Source organism: Nelumbo lutea, chromosome 4, assembly GCF_056320005.1.
Source record: "Nelumbo lutea isolate HS-2025 chromosome 4, American lotus-T2T, whole genome shotgun sequence".
NCBI lineage: Eukaryota > Viridiplantae > Streptophyta > Magnoliopsida > Proteales > Nelumbonaceae > Nelumbo > Nelumbo lutea.
In genome coordinates, this window is record NC_142687.1 from 35,076,468 (window position 1) to 35,092,720 (window position 16,253).

Genomic DNA, 16,253 nt, shown 5'->3' on the forward strand with positions numbered 1-16,253 from the left:
CCCACACCCTTCTCAGTTTAATCTCTTGACCCCTCTTAACACTTTAGTCTTCTCCTCCCAATTTTTTCCTAATCTCACATTTTCCTTCTTATCAGTGTCACAAAAGTAGGATTGGTTTCTATATTTTCTAAAATAATTTTTCATTGTACTCTTATGGTACTCTTGATTTAGTCCTAACCAATTTCCTTTTTCCTACAATAGTTGGTTTTTAAGTTCTTTTGACTTGAAATTCCTCCTTTTTTTATAAAATATAGTTTTATTAAAAACATTCAGAACTCTTTTCTATTTTTTCCATTAACTACCTGTTTTCTTTAAGAAAATCAGAGTAACTTCATCATTAAATTTTTGGAAATCAAAATGATTAGTAAATGTTACGTCTAGCTCAGTCGGGTTGCTTCCTCCCATGTCCAAGTCTGTAGCTTCAACAATGTAGCCCACAGGATTACCACTTGCTAAATCATTGTTGAGGTTATACAGATTATCGTTGATCCACTCTGCCACCTCCATATCTTCATCTGAGGCCTCTTGGTTTACTACTCTCTCCCTCGGATCCACATCTCGAACCCATTCAGGTTGCATTAATTATGTGTCTGGAATGCAGTCTACCTCTGCCTCCTCTTCTCGACTTTTCTCCTTCCTCTGTTTAATATTGCAGATCGCCTGCACCCCACTAGAGACCGAATCGGACCTGACCCTTTTTTATTACCCGAATCTGAGTCACTGCTGATATCTGCTCCTTCTTCCTTCCTTGGTCTAGTTTCCTGGTTCAACATTTTCAAAGTACTATATTGGATCCCATCATTCATCTTTCCAATTACATGTACAATTCGATGTGTTTCTTCCTTATTACAATTATCGTTTTTCCCACTTCTCTCTGACTCATCGTCCTCCTCTTGGAAAAATTCCAATATTTGGGTCGAACCCATTTCTATATTTTCTAAACACCTACCCATGTTGCCAGTAGACCTTGCTACTAAACCATTTCGACCCTTTTCCACCACAACACAAAAACATTGGTTTGATGTCTGACTTGAATCTTCATTCAACAGCCGCCCAAATCTATCACACCTCCCTAATTTCCTCATGTCGCTTTGATTAGTGATAGTCGTACCTCGAAGCTTGTCCCCACTGGAAAGGTCATTCAGACTGGTTGTTGTATCTGCCCTATTTCATTTGTGAACAATCTCCCATGAGCTCTCTGAACTGCTTCCTCAGCAGTTACCACTTCCAAAGCTTCCTCAACTCTTTTGTCAGCCTGCTTCTATTTTGGCGACCTCAAGTTCTATTCGTCTATTAAAAATTTTGGTTGCAGTTGCTTCTATTCTCTAACTTGAATCCATATTCTTCTAAAAGCATCAACCGATTGTTCGGTAGCCATGAATTTACCAGCTTCTTTGTCTCCGTTAGCCCTCAACCGGGGTCCAAATCCCTTTTCGCTGGAGCTGAAAACTAGTTTTTGGCTCTCTAGATTATTGATGACTTCTCCTATCAAGTCATCTTCCAAAATACTGCACAATTTTGTTTTAGGTGGCCCAATCTGCCACACTTTTCACAAAAAAATCGGCAACCTCTCATATTGGAGTTAGTACCACTTCCTTCATCCATTAGATAATTGTCTATGTACAACACAAGTTAAAGGCTTAAAAACATCAAGTAAAATCCTTACCTTGAGAGAGGTTCCCACTAGGTGAGCATTTTCAGCATCTTCAGAACTGCATTCTTGTACCACAAGAACCTCTCCAATCTGCTTCCCTAACATCTCTCAAACTGCTTTGGTCAAACATTCCACCGGTAGATGCAGTATTCTCACCCATATCTTCATTGTGTTCGGGAAGACTTCATAATTTAAGCATTTTAACCTTGTAGTCCCTTCCCATCATAAACATATTCTTAGCATGTTCAATTGTTCCCTCTACATTAAGCTTCTTGTCCATCAACACCCATCCAAACACACTCTCTTTGCACTTCCGCAGCACCATGTCTTCTTCCTTAATCTCATCATCGTCCCAATCTCCACCACCCTGTTGGTGTTCATCACTTTCTTGTTCTTCCAAGCTTGACGAGCCCATCAAGCTAGACTACTTTCTCACAAAGCCTTTAACACCCTACCCCACAATCTTCTCTCAGTGCTTCTGAGCCCTCCATAGAGCATTCTTCTCACTTTTTTCAGAGCACTCTTCTCATTCTTTCCTGTTTTAGTGACTTTATGGTGCATGCTACCCCTATATTGTGTAGCACAATTTGTTTCTATAAAAAAAGTACAAGTCCATCTTAATACTTGAAGAATTTCTCATCCTTTTGCCTATTCTGCACTACTATTTACAATGCATGTTTGCCCTACTGCTGCAATAAAGTGATTATCATATGAAATGACTATAAAACCTATGAAAGATTCAGTAAGAGATAAATGAACTATCAACCACTATTTTGTTAGTGTATTGTGATTGTTCATGCTCATGTGAGTAAAGAGAAGATCTATTCTCATCACTCAAAGTAACTAAGTCATGTATATGATAATCTTAGATCATTGTATTTAGTTTATGGATAAGTGTATGAGGATTTGGTTTAACATTATGAAAAACCAAATCATTTCTAGTATCCCATATTAATATTGCTACAATCACCCATTTACTGGCAAATTGCTAGTGTGATTTCTTATTAGGTTGTAATCTTTGAAGCCATTTTTGTAGTAGATTAAGAATCAACACCTTGTAATAATTCAGATTGAATGCAATTGGAACATGCATCTAAAGCTGCCTTGATAAATCAAATCTGATTAGAAGGTGATATTCTGTTTTTTCTCCTCGTGGGCAAACCTTGCCAAATATGTTTCCAAATGAATGCATTGACATGAGTAAAGGGTCATGAAATTTCTATAAGTAGATCTAACCGTGAGTTAGACTATTTTTCGTGGGCTTCCACAAAAGCTTGTCTTCTTCTTCTTCTTCACATTTACTAGGTATGACTGCCAAGATTGTTGCCACTTCTTCACTAGTGAACAGAGAATTCAGATCTTGAATATTCCAATTGCCTTATGATGTAAGGAGATCTTTCACTCTAAGATAGGGATAATGGTCTTTGATAACATGTTTTCCCATCAGTCTACCACTCCCAAAGTTGTGTTTGGAAACGTTGCAAATGGAGCGTAAATTCTGGCTCAGAGTAAATTTGCATTCTGGTTTCAGTTTTGACTGTGTTTGGCAACAATGCATTTATGTATTGACAAATGACAAAAAACACATTTTCCAATGCATATTTATGTTATGGACACACCGCCTGGTAGAGCACTACGGCGTAGCCATAGGCAGCAGCATGCATAACAGGCCGCACAGTAGTAGGCACCACCCGGCAGTGCCACACAGAAGCACGCGCCGCTCGACAGTGCGCAGCACGCAGCACGCAGCACGCACTGCCCGACAGCGCACAGTACGCACCGCCCAACAGCGCGCAGCACGCAGCACGCACCGCACGGCAGCAACATCGCGAGATGCGGCACCACCCTGGTAGCAGCAGTAGGGTGGGGCTCACATGATAGCTCATCAAGGTGGATCCACACTTATCTTACCACATCAGCTATGCTCGCCAACTTGCCGCTAGCTACACCATTCCTTATCCCTTATCCCTATCTTATCCATTATCCCTTATCTTATCTTATCCTTATCCTTATCTTAAGTAAGAGTTGTGTTACCATTAGGAGTAGGTAATTGGGAGTTTGAGTTTAATTAGGATTTTTCTTCTGCAATCTCCTATTTAAGGAGACACGAATTGAAATAAAGGCATTCAGTTTTCTAGTCAAGAAAAGAGTGAGGAGAGTTCGGGTGGTCTCTTAGACAAATCACCCATTCAGTTTCCGCAATAGGGTCTGCAAACAAGGGAAGGCCCAAGGGAAAGCAGGGCTTTCTCCCCGTGGACCGATCCATGACGAGATCCTATGCATGGGCCCATAACATTTGGTATCAGAGCCAAACGTCATGGGCGATATGGAGCAGCTATCATCCAAGGTCAACGAACTGGAACATAGGCTAGCAGAAACCAGCATGGAGGTTCGTGAAGTCAAGGAAGATGTTTGAGAGCTGCGACGTCGCCTGGAAGCATTCCTCTCCAACAAAGAAAGGAGTTCTGAGGGAATCGCCAACACAAATAGTCACCGTCCGGATTGGGCAGAGGCATCCAGCGAACAGCAGATCGCTGCCCCTACTTTGGTCGAGGACAATGTCACGAACATTATATTGGTTTCCTCCTTTGGTCGGAGGATGAAACTGTAAGGTTTCCTCCTTTGGTCGAGGACAATGTCACGAACATTATATTGGTACCTGTAGAATGCACTCCTTTGTCAAAGACAGGTGGGTTTAGCGATGTTGTTGAGGCTTTACCGAAGGCTTTGGCTCAACGTGGACATAGAGTTATGGTTGTGGCACCACGGTATGGTAACTATGCAGAAGTCCAAGAAACAGGGGTGCGCAAGAGATATAAGGTGGATGGACAGGATATGGAGGTAACTTTCTTTCAAATTTATATTGATGACATGGATTTTTTGTTCATGGATAGCCCTATGTTTCACAATACTGAGAAAAATATATATGGGAGAGGCCGAGATGATACTTTAAAACGCATGGTTCTCTTCTGTAAGGCTGCTCTTGAGGTTCTCTTCTGTAAGTATACCCGGTGCGTTCCTGTGATCCACAACATAGCACACCGGGGTCGTGGTCCAATACGTGATTTTCGTTATGTGGATCTTCCACAAAACTACTTCAAACTACATGACCCAGGAGGTGGGGAACACTTTAATGTCCTTGCCGCTGGCCTCAGAGCAGCAGATCGTGTAGTCACTATAAGCCATGGTTATGCCTGGGAGCTTGGTCTTCCTCTTCGGGAGAATGTTCCTCTGATTGGGTTCATTAGTAGGCTTGACCATCAGAAAGGTGTTGATCTCGTTGCTGAGTCCATTCCTTGGATGGTGGACCAGGATGTGCAACTAGTCAGGTTGGGCACTGGGAGACCTAACCGGGAACAACTTCTCAAACATTTTGAGAGTTAACACCATGACAAAGTCAGGGGTTGGGTTGGTTTCTCTGTGAAAATGGCCCATCGAATAACTGTTGGTGCAGACATCCTACTCATGCCTTCTAAATTTGAGCCATGTGGACTAAACCAGCTTTATGAACTGAGCTACGGGGCAGTCCCTGTTGTTCCTACTGTTGGTGTACTGAGAGATAGTGTGCAACTGTTTGATCCATTGGTAGAGTTCTAAGCCACGTATCCAGATTTCGAGCTTGAGGACAAGCTCATTGTACAGGAGGGGTGTGATGTTATGGACATACCGCTCGATAGAGCACTGCGGTGCAGCCATAGGTAGCAGCAGGCACCACCCGGCAGCGCTGCACAGAAGCATGCGCCGCCCGGCAGCGCGCAGCACACACCGCCCAACAGCTCCGCACAACAGCACGCACCACCCGATAGTGCGCAGCACGCATTGCCTGGCAACACGCAGCACGCACTGCCCGGCAGTGCAGCAGCACGCAACGCAAGGCAGCAGCATCGCGAGATGCGCGCACCGCCCGGGCAGTAGCAGTAGGGCAGGGCCCACATGACAATTCATCAAGGTGGGTCCACACTTATCTTACCACATCAGCTATGCTCACCAACTTGCCGCTAGCTACACCATTCCTTATCCCTTTATCCCTTATCTTATCTTATTCTTATCATTGTCTTAAGTAAGAGTTGTGTTACCATTAGGAGTAGGTAATTGGGAGTTTGAGTTTAATTAGGAATTTCCTTCTGTAATCTCCTATTTAAGGAGCCACGAATTGAAATAAAGGCATTTAGTTTTTCAGTCAAGAAAAGAGTGAGGAGAGTTCGGGTGGTCTCTTGGACAAATCACCCCAAGGGAGAGTTCGGGTGGTCTCTTGGACAAATCACCCATTCAGTTTCCGCAATAGGATCTGCAAACAAGGGAAGGCGCAAGGGAAAGCAGGGCTTTCTCCCCGTGGACCGACCCGTGACAAGATCCTATGCGCGGGTCCAAAACAATTTACAACAATTATGAGATGTAAAAATACATCAATAAAAAAGAAGTAAATTTTTATTCAAGTGGGCTTTGGATAAAAAAAGGCATATACTTTATTGGAATTTGTGTTTGCATCCATTACAGTTAAAAGTCTGTTTGGTAAGAAGGTAAATTTGTCAATGAAAAACTAATCCAACTTTACAATTTATATGGCCGTTTTACACTCTATACATTTGCATTCACAATTATTTGCATCGTTTCCAAATACAGCACAAGGGATGAGACCCATTGGTCTGAAAAGACCCATTCTTCTACTTCCAAGAAAGGTCGTGTTTGATTATCTCCTTTAAATTTAGTTAAATTTCGCCACCCAGGGAGTGGGATGCTTTTGCTTTCACATAAAAAAAAGTGACAAGCCTTTCAAATACTTAGCCTAATTAGATATATCTCAACCACAAACTATGTTTGTCATTAAATAATCTCTACATCTGCTTCACAAATAGAGCTTTATTGATCATCACTCTATCTCTTCTTATCCTAATTCCTTCACTTTTAGGTTGAGCAATCTTACTTCAAGTAATGGTTTTAACTCCTTTAGTTTGCATATTGCCTTCCCACCAAAAATTCATTTTGAGATTTTCCATCTCTTTAGTGACTCTGATTGGGAAACGATTGGTTTGCATTTGATAAACTAGAATTGATTGTGCTACTACTTGGACTAGGGTGGTTCTAGCCAATTGTTTTTACTAATTAATCCAATAATTAAAGCTTCTTTCCCAGATATTTGTCACTTGGATTCAACTTCTTCAAATTTAGAAGCTGCCTTATATGTCATTGGTGAAGCCTTGGAAAGAAACTGCTAAACAAAATGGACAATTTATCATGATTGACTTTCTGACCTACTATGTTATCGAATGATTCTTTCAGCATCATTATTTGTCCAGGATTTGCTTTGCAAAATAAGAAGCAATAATCGACAACGAAAGATGCGTAATGGCCAGAGCACCCCATGTGACTATGATCCCTTGAATGAGATTGTGTTCTTCTAATTGAGAGAGCACAAGATAAAATGTTCATACCAATGACAAAAAGATATGGTGATAGAGGGGCCCCTTTAATTTGTATGAAATAAATCAAAAGGAGAACCATTCCCGAGGATCGAATTAATTTTTAAAATTAGCTTCCACCTTAGATGATCAAAGGCCTTTAACATATCAATTTTGATTGTCACCCAACTAGTTTTTTCCTTTTCTCTTAGTCATTGAATGGAAAATCTCCAAGCTAGTATAATATTATTTGTTTGTGATTTGTCTCTAAGGAATGAAGCCCGATTGATTTGTGAGGGCTTGGTTAAAACATTGTTTCCCTGGTTTCATCTAGAGGAGGTAGCTCAATCAACTCTTCATGTTTAGGGATTAGATGCTGAAAATTCATGTTTATGAGAAGAGAAAGATTTCCACCAGAGGTGTTGCCAACAATTCTAAATCTTTGCGAAGCTCTAGTTAGGGGTGGCAATTTTTCACCCAATCCGCTGAACCCACCCTAATAAATTTTATATTTCATATTTATATACTTTGTTATGTATGTATATGTTAAAAATGAATTATTCTTTTTTTTTTTTTTAATTTTAGGTGCAAGTGAGACTTAGATTAAATCCAAATGCAACCAAACAAAATAAAACCTAAAAAATAAATAAACCAAAAAATGTTCTCAGTTCATTTGCACTAGTACAAATGAAATTGCACTTAAAACAAAGTAAAGTTGCATTGCAAAACCAAACATTGCTCTCAGCCCATTTGCACCAGTAAAACTAAAGTATACTGCAAACAAATCAAACCTAAAACAAAGCAAGTTGTATTGCAAAATATAAAGTTTCACTCCTGTACTTTGCTTCATGGTTTACTTCATTTGCATTGCAAATGAACAAAACAAAGTAAAACCTAGAACAAAAATAGACTAGAAATTGCTCTCATCTCATTTGCACTCTTGTACTTGTGCAGTAGTATAAATGGAATTGCACTGCAAGCAAATCAAGCCTGAATCTCACTTCTATACCTTCATTACAAATCTTAGGCCATCATTCCTTGGATTTCATGTCATGGTTATACTTTTGTGAGTTTAGGGGTAAGGATGAATATACATGAGGTCCACTGGTGGCCATGAGAACCTGTAATTCCATAGAATGATCCTAATTCTCCTTTTCCTGGACCACTGCTTGAGAGATCATATGAACTGTAAGGCCATAGGCAATTTGCTGGAACTGAAGATCTGTTCAATAAGAAATTAAGGATACAATTTGGATGGGCTTGAGTTGAGCTTTTGTCAAAATTTTTATGGACCTGGCCTTCAATCCGAAGCAGTGTGAAATGCTGATTCGGACTAACCCGAGTCACCTTTTCACCCATATTTAAAAAAAAATTAGTAGGGGGAGAGCTGCTAATGGGTAGGTAAACGAAGCTATAATGTAAGGTCATGTCAGCACTCCACTGGCCCAACCAGAGGTTCTCTCCTATCTAGTGTACAGATCATGTAGGTCTTATCAGCATTCCATATTGGCAGTAACAAGGCAGGTTATGTAGAATTTAGGAAAGATTAATTTGATTTGATTGTCAGCTAAGGAACTAAGGATGCAACTTGGCTGGCTTCATGTTGAACATTTCTTAAATTTGAAATGCAGTAGAAATTCTTCAACTTGGATGCCTGATTTACACTCTTACAATTAAAAAAAAAGAAAGTGTAAATATAAATATATTCAATACAAATAAAAAGCTTAGAAATACAAATATACACTATATACAACATTTTGCACCAAATATATTTGTATTTGTACTCTTTTCAAATGAAGCCTAAATGTATTACTTCTAAACAAAATTTAGAAAGATTTATAAGTTAAAAGTTTAACACTTCACTGTCTGCACCTCTTGCATCTCCTTGGTCATATTTAATTAATTGCATGAGATATGGATATAGATACCCACTGGGGTTCTCTAGGATATACCTGTTCATGGGCCGGGCCAGGCCGGGTTCAGGCTGGGTATTGACTCTTTATTAACAAAAAATTGTTAGGTCGAGTCCGAGCCCGGCCCGACCAACAGGCCTACAACTTGGGCCCGAGCCCGGCCTTGATAAAAAGCCCGAAGCCCGAGTCCGAGCCCGAAACCTGACCTAATAAAAGAAATTCGAATTTTTCTCTATTCAAATAGACATTATCTATTTTAATTCAGATGTTTTTTCCCCTATTTAAATGAACAATGGGCCTACAAGTGAATCAACAACCTTTTCAAATCAAAAAATTTATTCAAATAGACATCACATAGGGTTTTTACTTAGGTTTAACTATATGTCGGGCCAGGCCAGGCTTGGCCTAAGCTATTTTGGCAAAGCCCGGGCCTGGCTCGAATTTTATGCGGGCTGGGCTTTTTGGCCCGAGGTTAAGCCCGCGGGCCAAAAAGCTTATTCAAGCCCGTCCGGGGGTCGGGCCACCCGGCCCATGAACAGGTCTAGGTGCAAGTCAAGTGGCTTGCCAGTTGGGCCAAATTTAAGTTAAACCCAAGCCTAGTCCTAAGAATCGGGCTTAAGGCTTGAGTTTGAATTATGTTTAAGATTAAGCCCAAACTTTTCAACTGGCCCAATTTGTAATGAAATTTGATGTATTTGGGTTGAACTCAGGCTCAGCCTGGGCTTAGGTTGCTCAACCAGCCCAAACTAAATTAATATAAATGTATGTGTATATATGTATGATTTATAAAAAATGTATGCAAATATGCATGTGTATAGTCAGGCTGTAAACAAATTGGGATAACGTTTGACTGAGTCTAAACTGAATTTAGGTTATCTATGGGTTAGGGCCGAACCCTACCTGAAAAAAAAAAAAAATTCAAACTTTTGAACCCAATCCGACCAAAAACGCATGGCCAACCTGTGTAAAATTGCAGACTGAAAATTAGGTCTGCCCAAGATTATACCCCTAAAATTCTCTTTCTAACACTTTCCACCAAGTCTATAAATTCGATCAAGACTTGGGATCCGATCCTACCTTAATGTTGGGGGCCATGGGTTTGGGATATGGGCTAAAACCCACGAAAAAAAAAAGAAAAAACAATTTACCCATATATTTTTGCCAATCCACGTATCCAGTATTTTTTTCGCAGGAAAAATGCATCTCTCATATGCAAAGAGCCTTTTTTTGGGGGGTTATTACGAATTACGTGACGATGGAATCAATCGTTAAAAAAAAAAAAAAACCAGTAGTTATACTAGTGGGTTCGTGTGATCGTGTCAGTCATATTCACTCTATTACTATCATACAAAATAGTTGACGTTTAAGCATAAAACACCTGGCCCAGGATAAAATATTGAATTGGTCAATAATCTATTAACCCAGACAGATAAATTATCAATCCGTTCAATAGTTTTTAACTGTTTTTTTATTTTTATTTTTATTATCAGAACAATTCATTCATTCGAACTGAATGATGGATCGAACTGTTGACTCAAAAACCTGTGACTAGAATGATTTCATTTCCAAATCGTTTTTTAAAACTATGAATAAAAAAAATAAAAGAAACAAAATGGAAAAAGTACACCTTGCGAGGGAGGAGGTTGCTTTCATTTGGTAATCAGAATTTCTCAATCGCACAAGTGATTTTCATTATCACATATTCACGTCAATAGAGCTCATCTTATGACACCACGAGTGGATGACAATTAAAAAAAATTGATTTTTATGTTTCTTTATCTATTTTTAATTAGCTAAGTAACATTTTTTTATGTAACTGGGTTCTAGAATTTTGTATTTTTTATTTGCTTTTACAATAATATATTGCGAAAGTTCAATTATAATTATATAAGTGAAAGTAAGAAACTACGTTTTTCTTAACAATATTGATAAATTATGCATTAGGGCTGTTCATAAGAAGGCCCAACCCGACCAAACCGACCAACCCGAGTTGGTCGGGTTTTCATCAGCACCGGTTGGTTTCGGGTTGTACAAATTCATAAACCGATGGTTCGGGTCGATTTCGGTTTTCTTGTGTGAAAACCGAATCCAACCCAAACCGAACCGATTTAGTTCCTACTTAACTAAATTGTCTCTATCATAATTCCTAATTATAACATAACCTAATCTTCTAGTTAGGAATAACATTAATGGCAGGTATTGTAAGACAACTAGACAAGAAATTTTTTTTTGGAAAAGTTTAAAGAAAAGAATCAAATAATCATAGTTTCCATAGTCTTTTACACCAAATAGGAAATCAATTAGGCAATTACAATTAGAATTAGCTATTCTTTTTTACTTAGATTAGAACTTAGAAAGTTTTTTGAAATATACAAATTTCAGTATTCTTTCTTTAATATAGTTTGACTTTCTATTTTCTTGATAACTTCTGTTTTCTATTCTAATTCTAACTTGGTCCGCCCCCCTTAGCTGAAACCGATCCAAACCGACTCAAACCGACCATGTCGGTTTTGCTTAACACTAGGTCGGTTTCGGTTTCCATCTCAAGTAACCCGACCAGGTCAAGTCGGTTAGAAAAACCTCAATAAACTAATCCAACCCAACCCATGAACAACCCTATTATGCATGTCCACGGGAAGCAAAAGCCCCATGCTTCTCTATCTACGGAATTGGCCTTGTTACCGCATATACGGTGTTTACCGTTTTGGTTAATCAAAACATGAATGTATTTTGGAAATCAAAACCAAAATTATTAAATCCTTTTATTTTAATATTTGTAAACTGAATCAATTGGTTAATCGTTTAATTTAGTTATGCACACACACACACTAGTCAGTTGGTTGACTGTGATTTTTTCTTAGTTAAACATGATGTCTCGATATGGATTGTCGGTTTTGGTTCAATTTTTGGATTTTTTGGTTTTTCATGAGTATTCCTAATATGTATATTTTAAAAAATGGCTATCGAATCATTGTTGGCCCGGATGGTCAGATTATTCGGCCCAAAAAATGTTCAGGCATGTGGTGTCATTTAGGGGTGTTCACATTAAATGTCAAACAGACCAAATCAATCAAACTGGCCTGACCCAGCCCGAGTTGGTCAGTTTTTTAAAACCACCGGTCGGTTTCAGTTTGTATGAAAAAATAAACCAACAATCCGGTTTGGCTTCAAACCAAATCGAACCGATCCTATATGTTTTAACTGCTTAAGTAATTATTAATTAGTCCCTACTCTATATGTTAAAGGTTGATATATTTTATTCGTGTTTTTTTGAACTTTGAAAAAAATTTGGTTATTTATGATAAACACTAAAAATGTAAAATCAATACAAATATAATACAATAGTACAATATTTAATTCAGTTTTGTATAAATTTAAATATATATTGACAAAAAAATCAGTTTTACATAAAAAATAATTGATTTAAATATATATTTTGATTTTTATTTAAACTGACTAAACCGATAAACCGCCCCTTCATGTTTGGATCGATTTAGCTTTAGGATCAGTCGATTTTGATTTAGTCAATAAGTAAACCGACTAAATCGGGTCGGTTGAAGAAAATAACTCAAACCGATTCAACTCAACCCGTGAATACTCCTAGTGTCATTTTGAATTATTATATGTTTGACAAAAACCATTGACTTGGTTAGCAATCAGATGACCCGTGTAAGCAGTCAAACCATCGACTCATTGAACCCGTTCAAACAAAAAGGTCGAACTGTGATGACCAGTGGACAGTGCAGTTCTAGTTCCGAGTCCGTTAGTAAAATATTGCTTTAATTAAAAACCAGAAAAGTAAGATAATTAAAGTAATTCCAAAGATCACATAAAATTTCAAGGACAATTCTAAGCTTTTATAATTCTAAAAGACAATCAAAAAGTCCAAATCATAAAATAGTAGTCATCAGAGCACCTACGTCTCTCCTTTTCTCTTAGAGCCCATTGTAAAGTGACTGACGCGAGAGATAAAAGAAAAGATGCCTTCAATTCCTAAAAGAGTCACAGACTAAATGAACGTGTAGTGAAGAAGATGATTATTCGAGAAGCTGAATATTCTCTATCGTTAGAATTCTATCCGGTGTGCGCTACAAATAGGAACTGATGTGAGACAAAGGTAGAAAGCAATGGCTTCTAGAGAATTCATTGAAATTCATATAACATTGGAGTGAAAGAATCACCTTAATTTGTCTCTGGTGATTCATACACTCCAGTCCAGATACTGGAACCGTTTTGGCAATCGATTTTTTTTGACAATCAGTTTTCGGATTAAAATAAAAATGGTTAATACTGTTATTAATTTGAATCAATATCAGTTCGATGGTTTAACTGTTTGGGTCAATGGATTTCTGTTAAATTTATTAGCTTTTAATTAATAAAAAAAATAGTTTGGAGTGAAACGGAACCAATATCTGGACTGAATTGTAGGCTGTGCAGTTCAATTATCTGGATCAACGACAATTCAAAAACCACAATGCTAAACAAATGGGCTGTAAAACACAAATTAGTAGGCATATATGAACATTTTTCTCACACTTTTTGTCTCTGGTGGTGGTGGTTGCACCTCCTCCTAAAGGTTTCGGATTTATACAATTGAAAGGACTACTTGATCTCTGGTATTCTAGTAAGGTTGTGTGGTTCGGCTCTTGTTCTGGGGCGGAGCCAGGGGGTGGCGGAGAGGAGCCATGGCCCCCCTATGCCTTCAAAATTTTCACAAAACCCAATTAAATTTCACTTATATTTTGACCCCTTTATCTATTTTTCTTAGTTTTTGGCCCCCCTTATCCATGTTTTTTAGGTTTTGACCCCCCTTAAGAAAAAATTCTAACTCCACTCCTGCTCTTGTTTAAGCCGGAGACTGGGTTTAATTCCAAATGCATCTTAACTTATTGGCTGATTAAGTGGAATAAAGTTATTGATATTCAGTTGGAAAGGCTGTTTAATATTTTCTATGCCATGTAGGGGTGTTCATGGTCTGATTTGGAGATCTTAGACCAAAATAGTAAATTATGGTTTGAAAAATTCTTAGACCAAATTAACCATTTTAATATAGAAATCAAACCAGACCAATTATGGTTTGGTCTGGTTTCTACTATGATTTCGGTTTGATCATTCCATTGGACTTAATCCAATTATAAAACCCAAATAACATGTATATCTACATGAATAATAAATATAATTCAAATATCAAATTGAAATGCTAGCAAATACCATCTACTACACATTTACACTTTCTCAAAAATGAATAGCTCCTTGGGCATAAAAAAATTACAATTTAAAAAATTAAATAATCAACAATAATGTACAAAATGTTAAATGCATACATGCATACATATGATTCATAAAAAAAATACACATACATATGTTTAAGGATGTGTATTATATATATTATATATATACATTAATAAATATTATTATTAATAATTCAGTTTATGGCTTAATTTGGTTTATAAAATTTAGAAAATTATATCAAACCAGAAAATTACGGTTTAAAAAATTCTCAGACCAAATCATTTTAAGGCCACATGCATCAGACCAAACCACTAATTTGGGTTTGATTCTGTGCAGTTTGGTGGTCTAAACCATATAGGCATATAATAAACACCCCTAATGCCATGCAAAGGTGTGGTGTTGTTTTGGCCAAAGTTTTCGAACCTCTATTAGTCCAGACGGTCGGATCATTCGGCTCGGGAATCAGTTCCATTTTATCTAAAACCCGGTTTTGATAAAAAAAACCATTGAAAATTTTAATAAACTCTTGACTCGGGTGGTCGAGCTGTCAACCCATCGACCCATTCAATGTTTTTTGACTTTTTTTATTTTTATTTATTTTTTATTTTGTTTGTCAAAATGAACTATCCGTTCAAACCGAATGGTCACACCGTTGACCTAGAAACCAGTGGCGAGAACGATTCCATTTCTGGATCATTTTTTAAAACGTTGGTTTTGATAGATCTTCAAAAGTCATAAGATCGAGAAATGGATTAAACCTAATGATCCATAGTTTAAAATTAATGTTGATGGGCAACCAGTTCCATATGGTGCCATCTGTCTATAACACTTGTAAGATGAATTTATTCATATTTACTTTAGACAAGTGGCTATTCATCTATTCAAGAAAATTAATGTATCTAAAGTATGGTTGTTTCCATGGTTTTTGAACCTTGGTTGACCTAGATGGTCGGATTGTTCGGCCCAGGAACCATTCAGGCAGTCGGTTCTATTTTACCTCAAATTTGGTCTTTGGTAAAAAACCGTTGAATTGGTCAATGACCCATTGACCTAGGCGGTTGAACCGTTGACCTGTTCAATGGTTTTGGCCATTTTTAATTTTTTAATTTTTGTTGTTAGATCGGACTATCTGTTCGAATTGGACAATTGAATTGTCGATCTGGAAATCGGTGGTCAGAACGATTCCATTTTCGGGTTGTTTTTTAAAACCATGGTTATTTCTATCAAATATAGGTTTTTAAAGTTTTAACTTAGACACATTTCTCCCGTAGTTAACGCTACCCACATCTTTTGAAGTGGATACCCACTATTGGTCACGTATTCATGTTGCAATCACTGCCATCACAACTAGGGGTGCTCATGGTTTTGGTTAACCGAGCCGTGGGCCTTTTTTTTTGTAACTAAACTGATATTTACTGATTTTTGGAAAACTAGTAACCAAAATCGAACCAGAACCAATTGGTTTACTGGTTTGATTAATTGCCAGTTCAGTTTATTGATTTTTTTTATTTTTACAATATATATTATAAAAATATATAAATATAATAAAAACTTATATTGGTTAACCGAAATCAAATTGGTACATTTGTTTTTTTTTTAAACATCGAACCGGAATTTTTTGGTTTTTTCTCACCCCTAATCACAAGTGTCCTCTCCATTAACAAATTGAAAAGCAAACCAATAAACAATCCGCTCCTCATATTGACATGAATAATAACATACAAGTATGGGAGATATTCCTGATATAAGGCTGATACATGTTGTGAGATTGGTGTGAGGAGCACTAATGAAGTTAAAAAAAACCATTAATTAAAAAACAAAGAACAAATTGCACAAATATGGAAAATATATAGAGAGTGTAGACTAAGTAAAAAAAAATTAAATTGAAAAAAAAAGATAAAATAAAATAAGAGTTTCATCAAGGAGAAGAACGTAGAAACTATAAACAAATATTAGGCTCAGAATGCAAATACTTCTAATGCATGTAACATTTTAGTTTAGTTTTGTATGCATTTGGTAATAATGTATTTAAATATTCATAATAAGTCAAGACAT

At 37.4% G+C, this 16,253-nt stretch overlaps 1 pseudogene; it reads left to right on the forward strand.

Moving 5' to 3' along the window:
* The first annotated feature begins 3,971 nt into the window (after positions 1-3,971).
* LOC148855154 (granule-bound starch synthase 2, chloroplastic/amyloplastic pseudogene) lies at positions 3,972-5,038 on the forward strand (annotated as a pseudogene).
* The last annotated feature ends 11,215 nt before the right edge of the window (positions 5,039-16,253 follow it).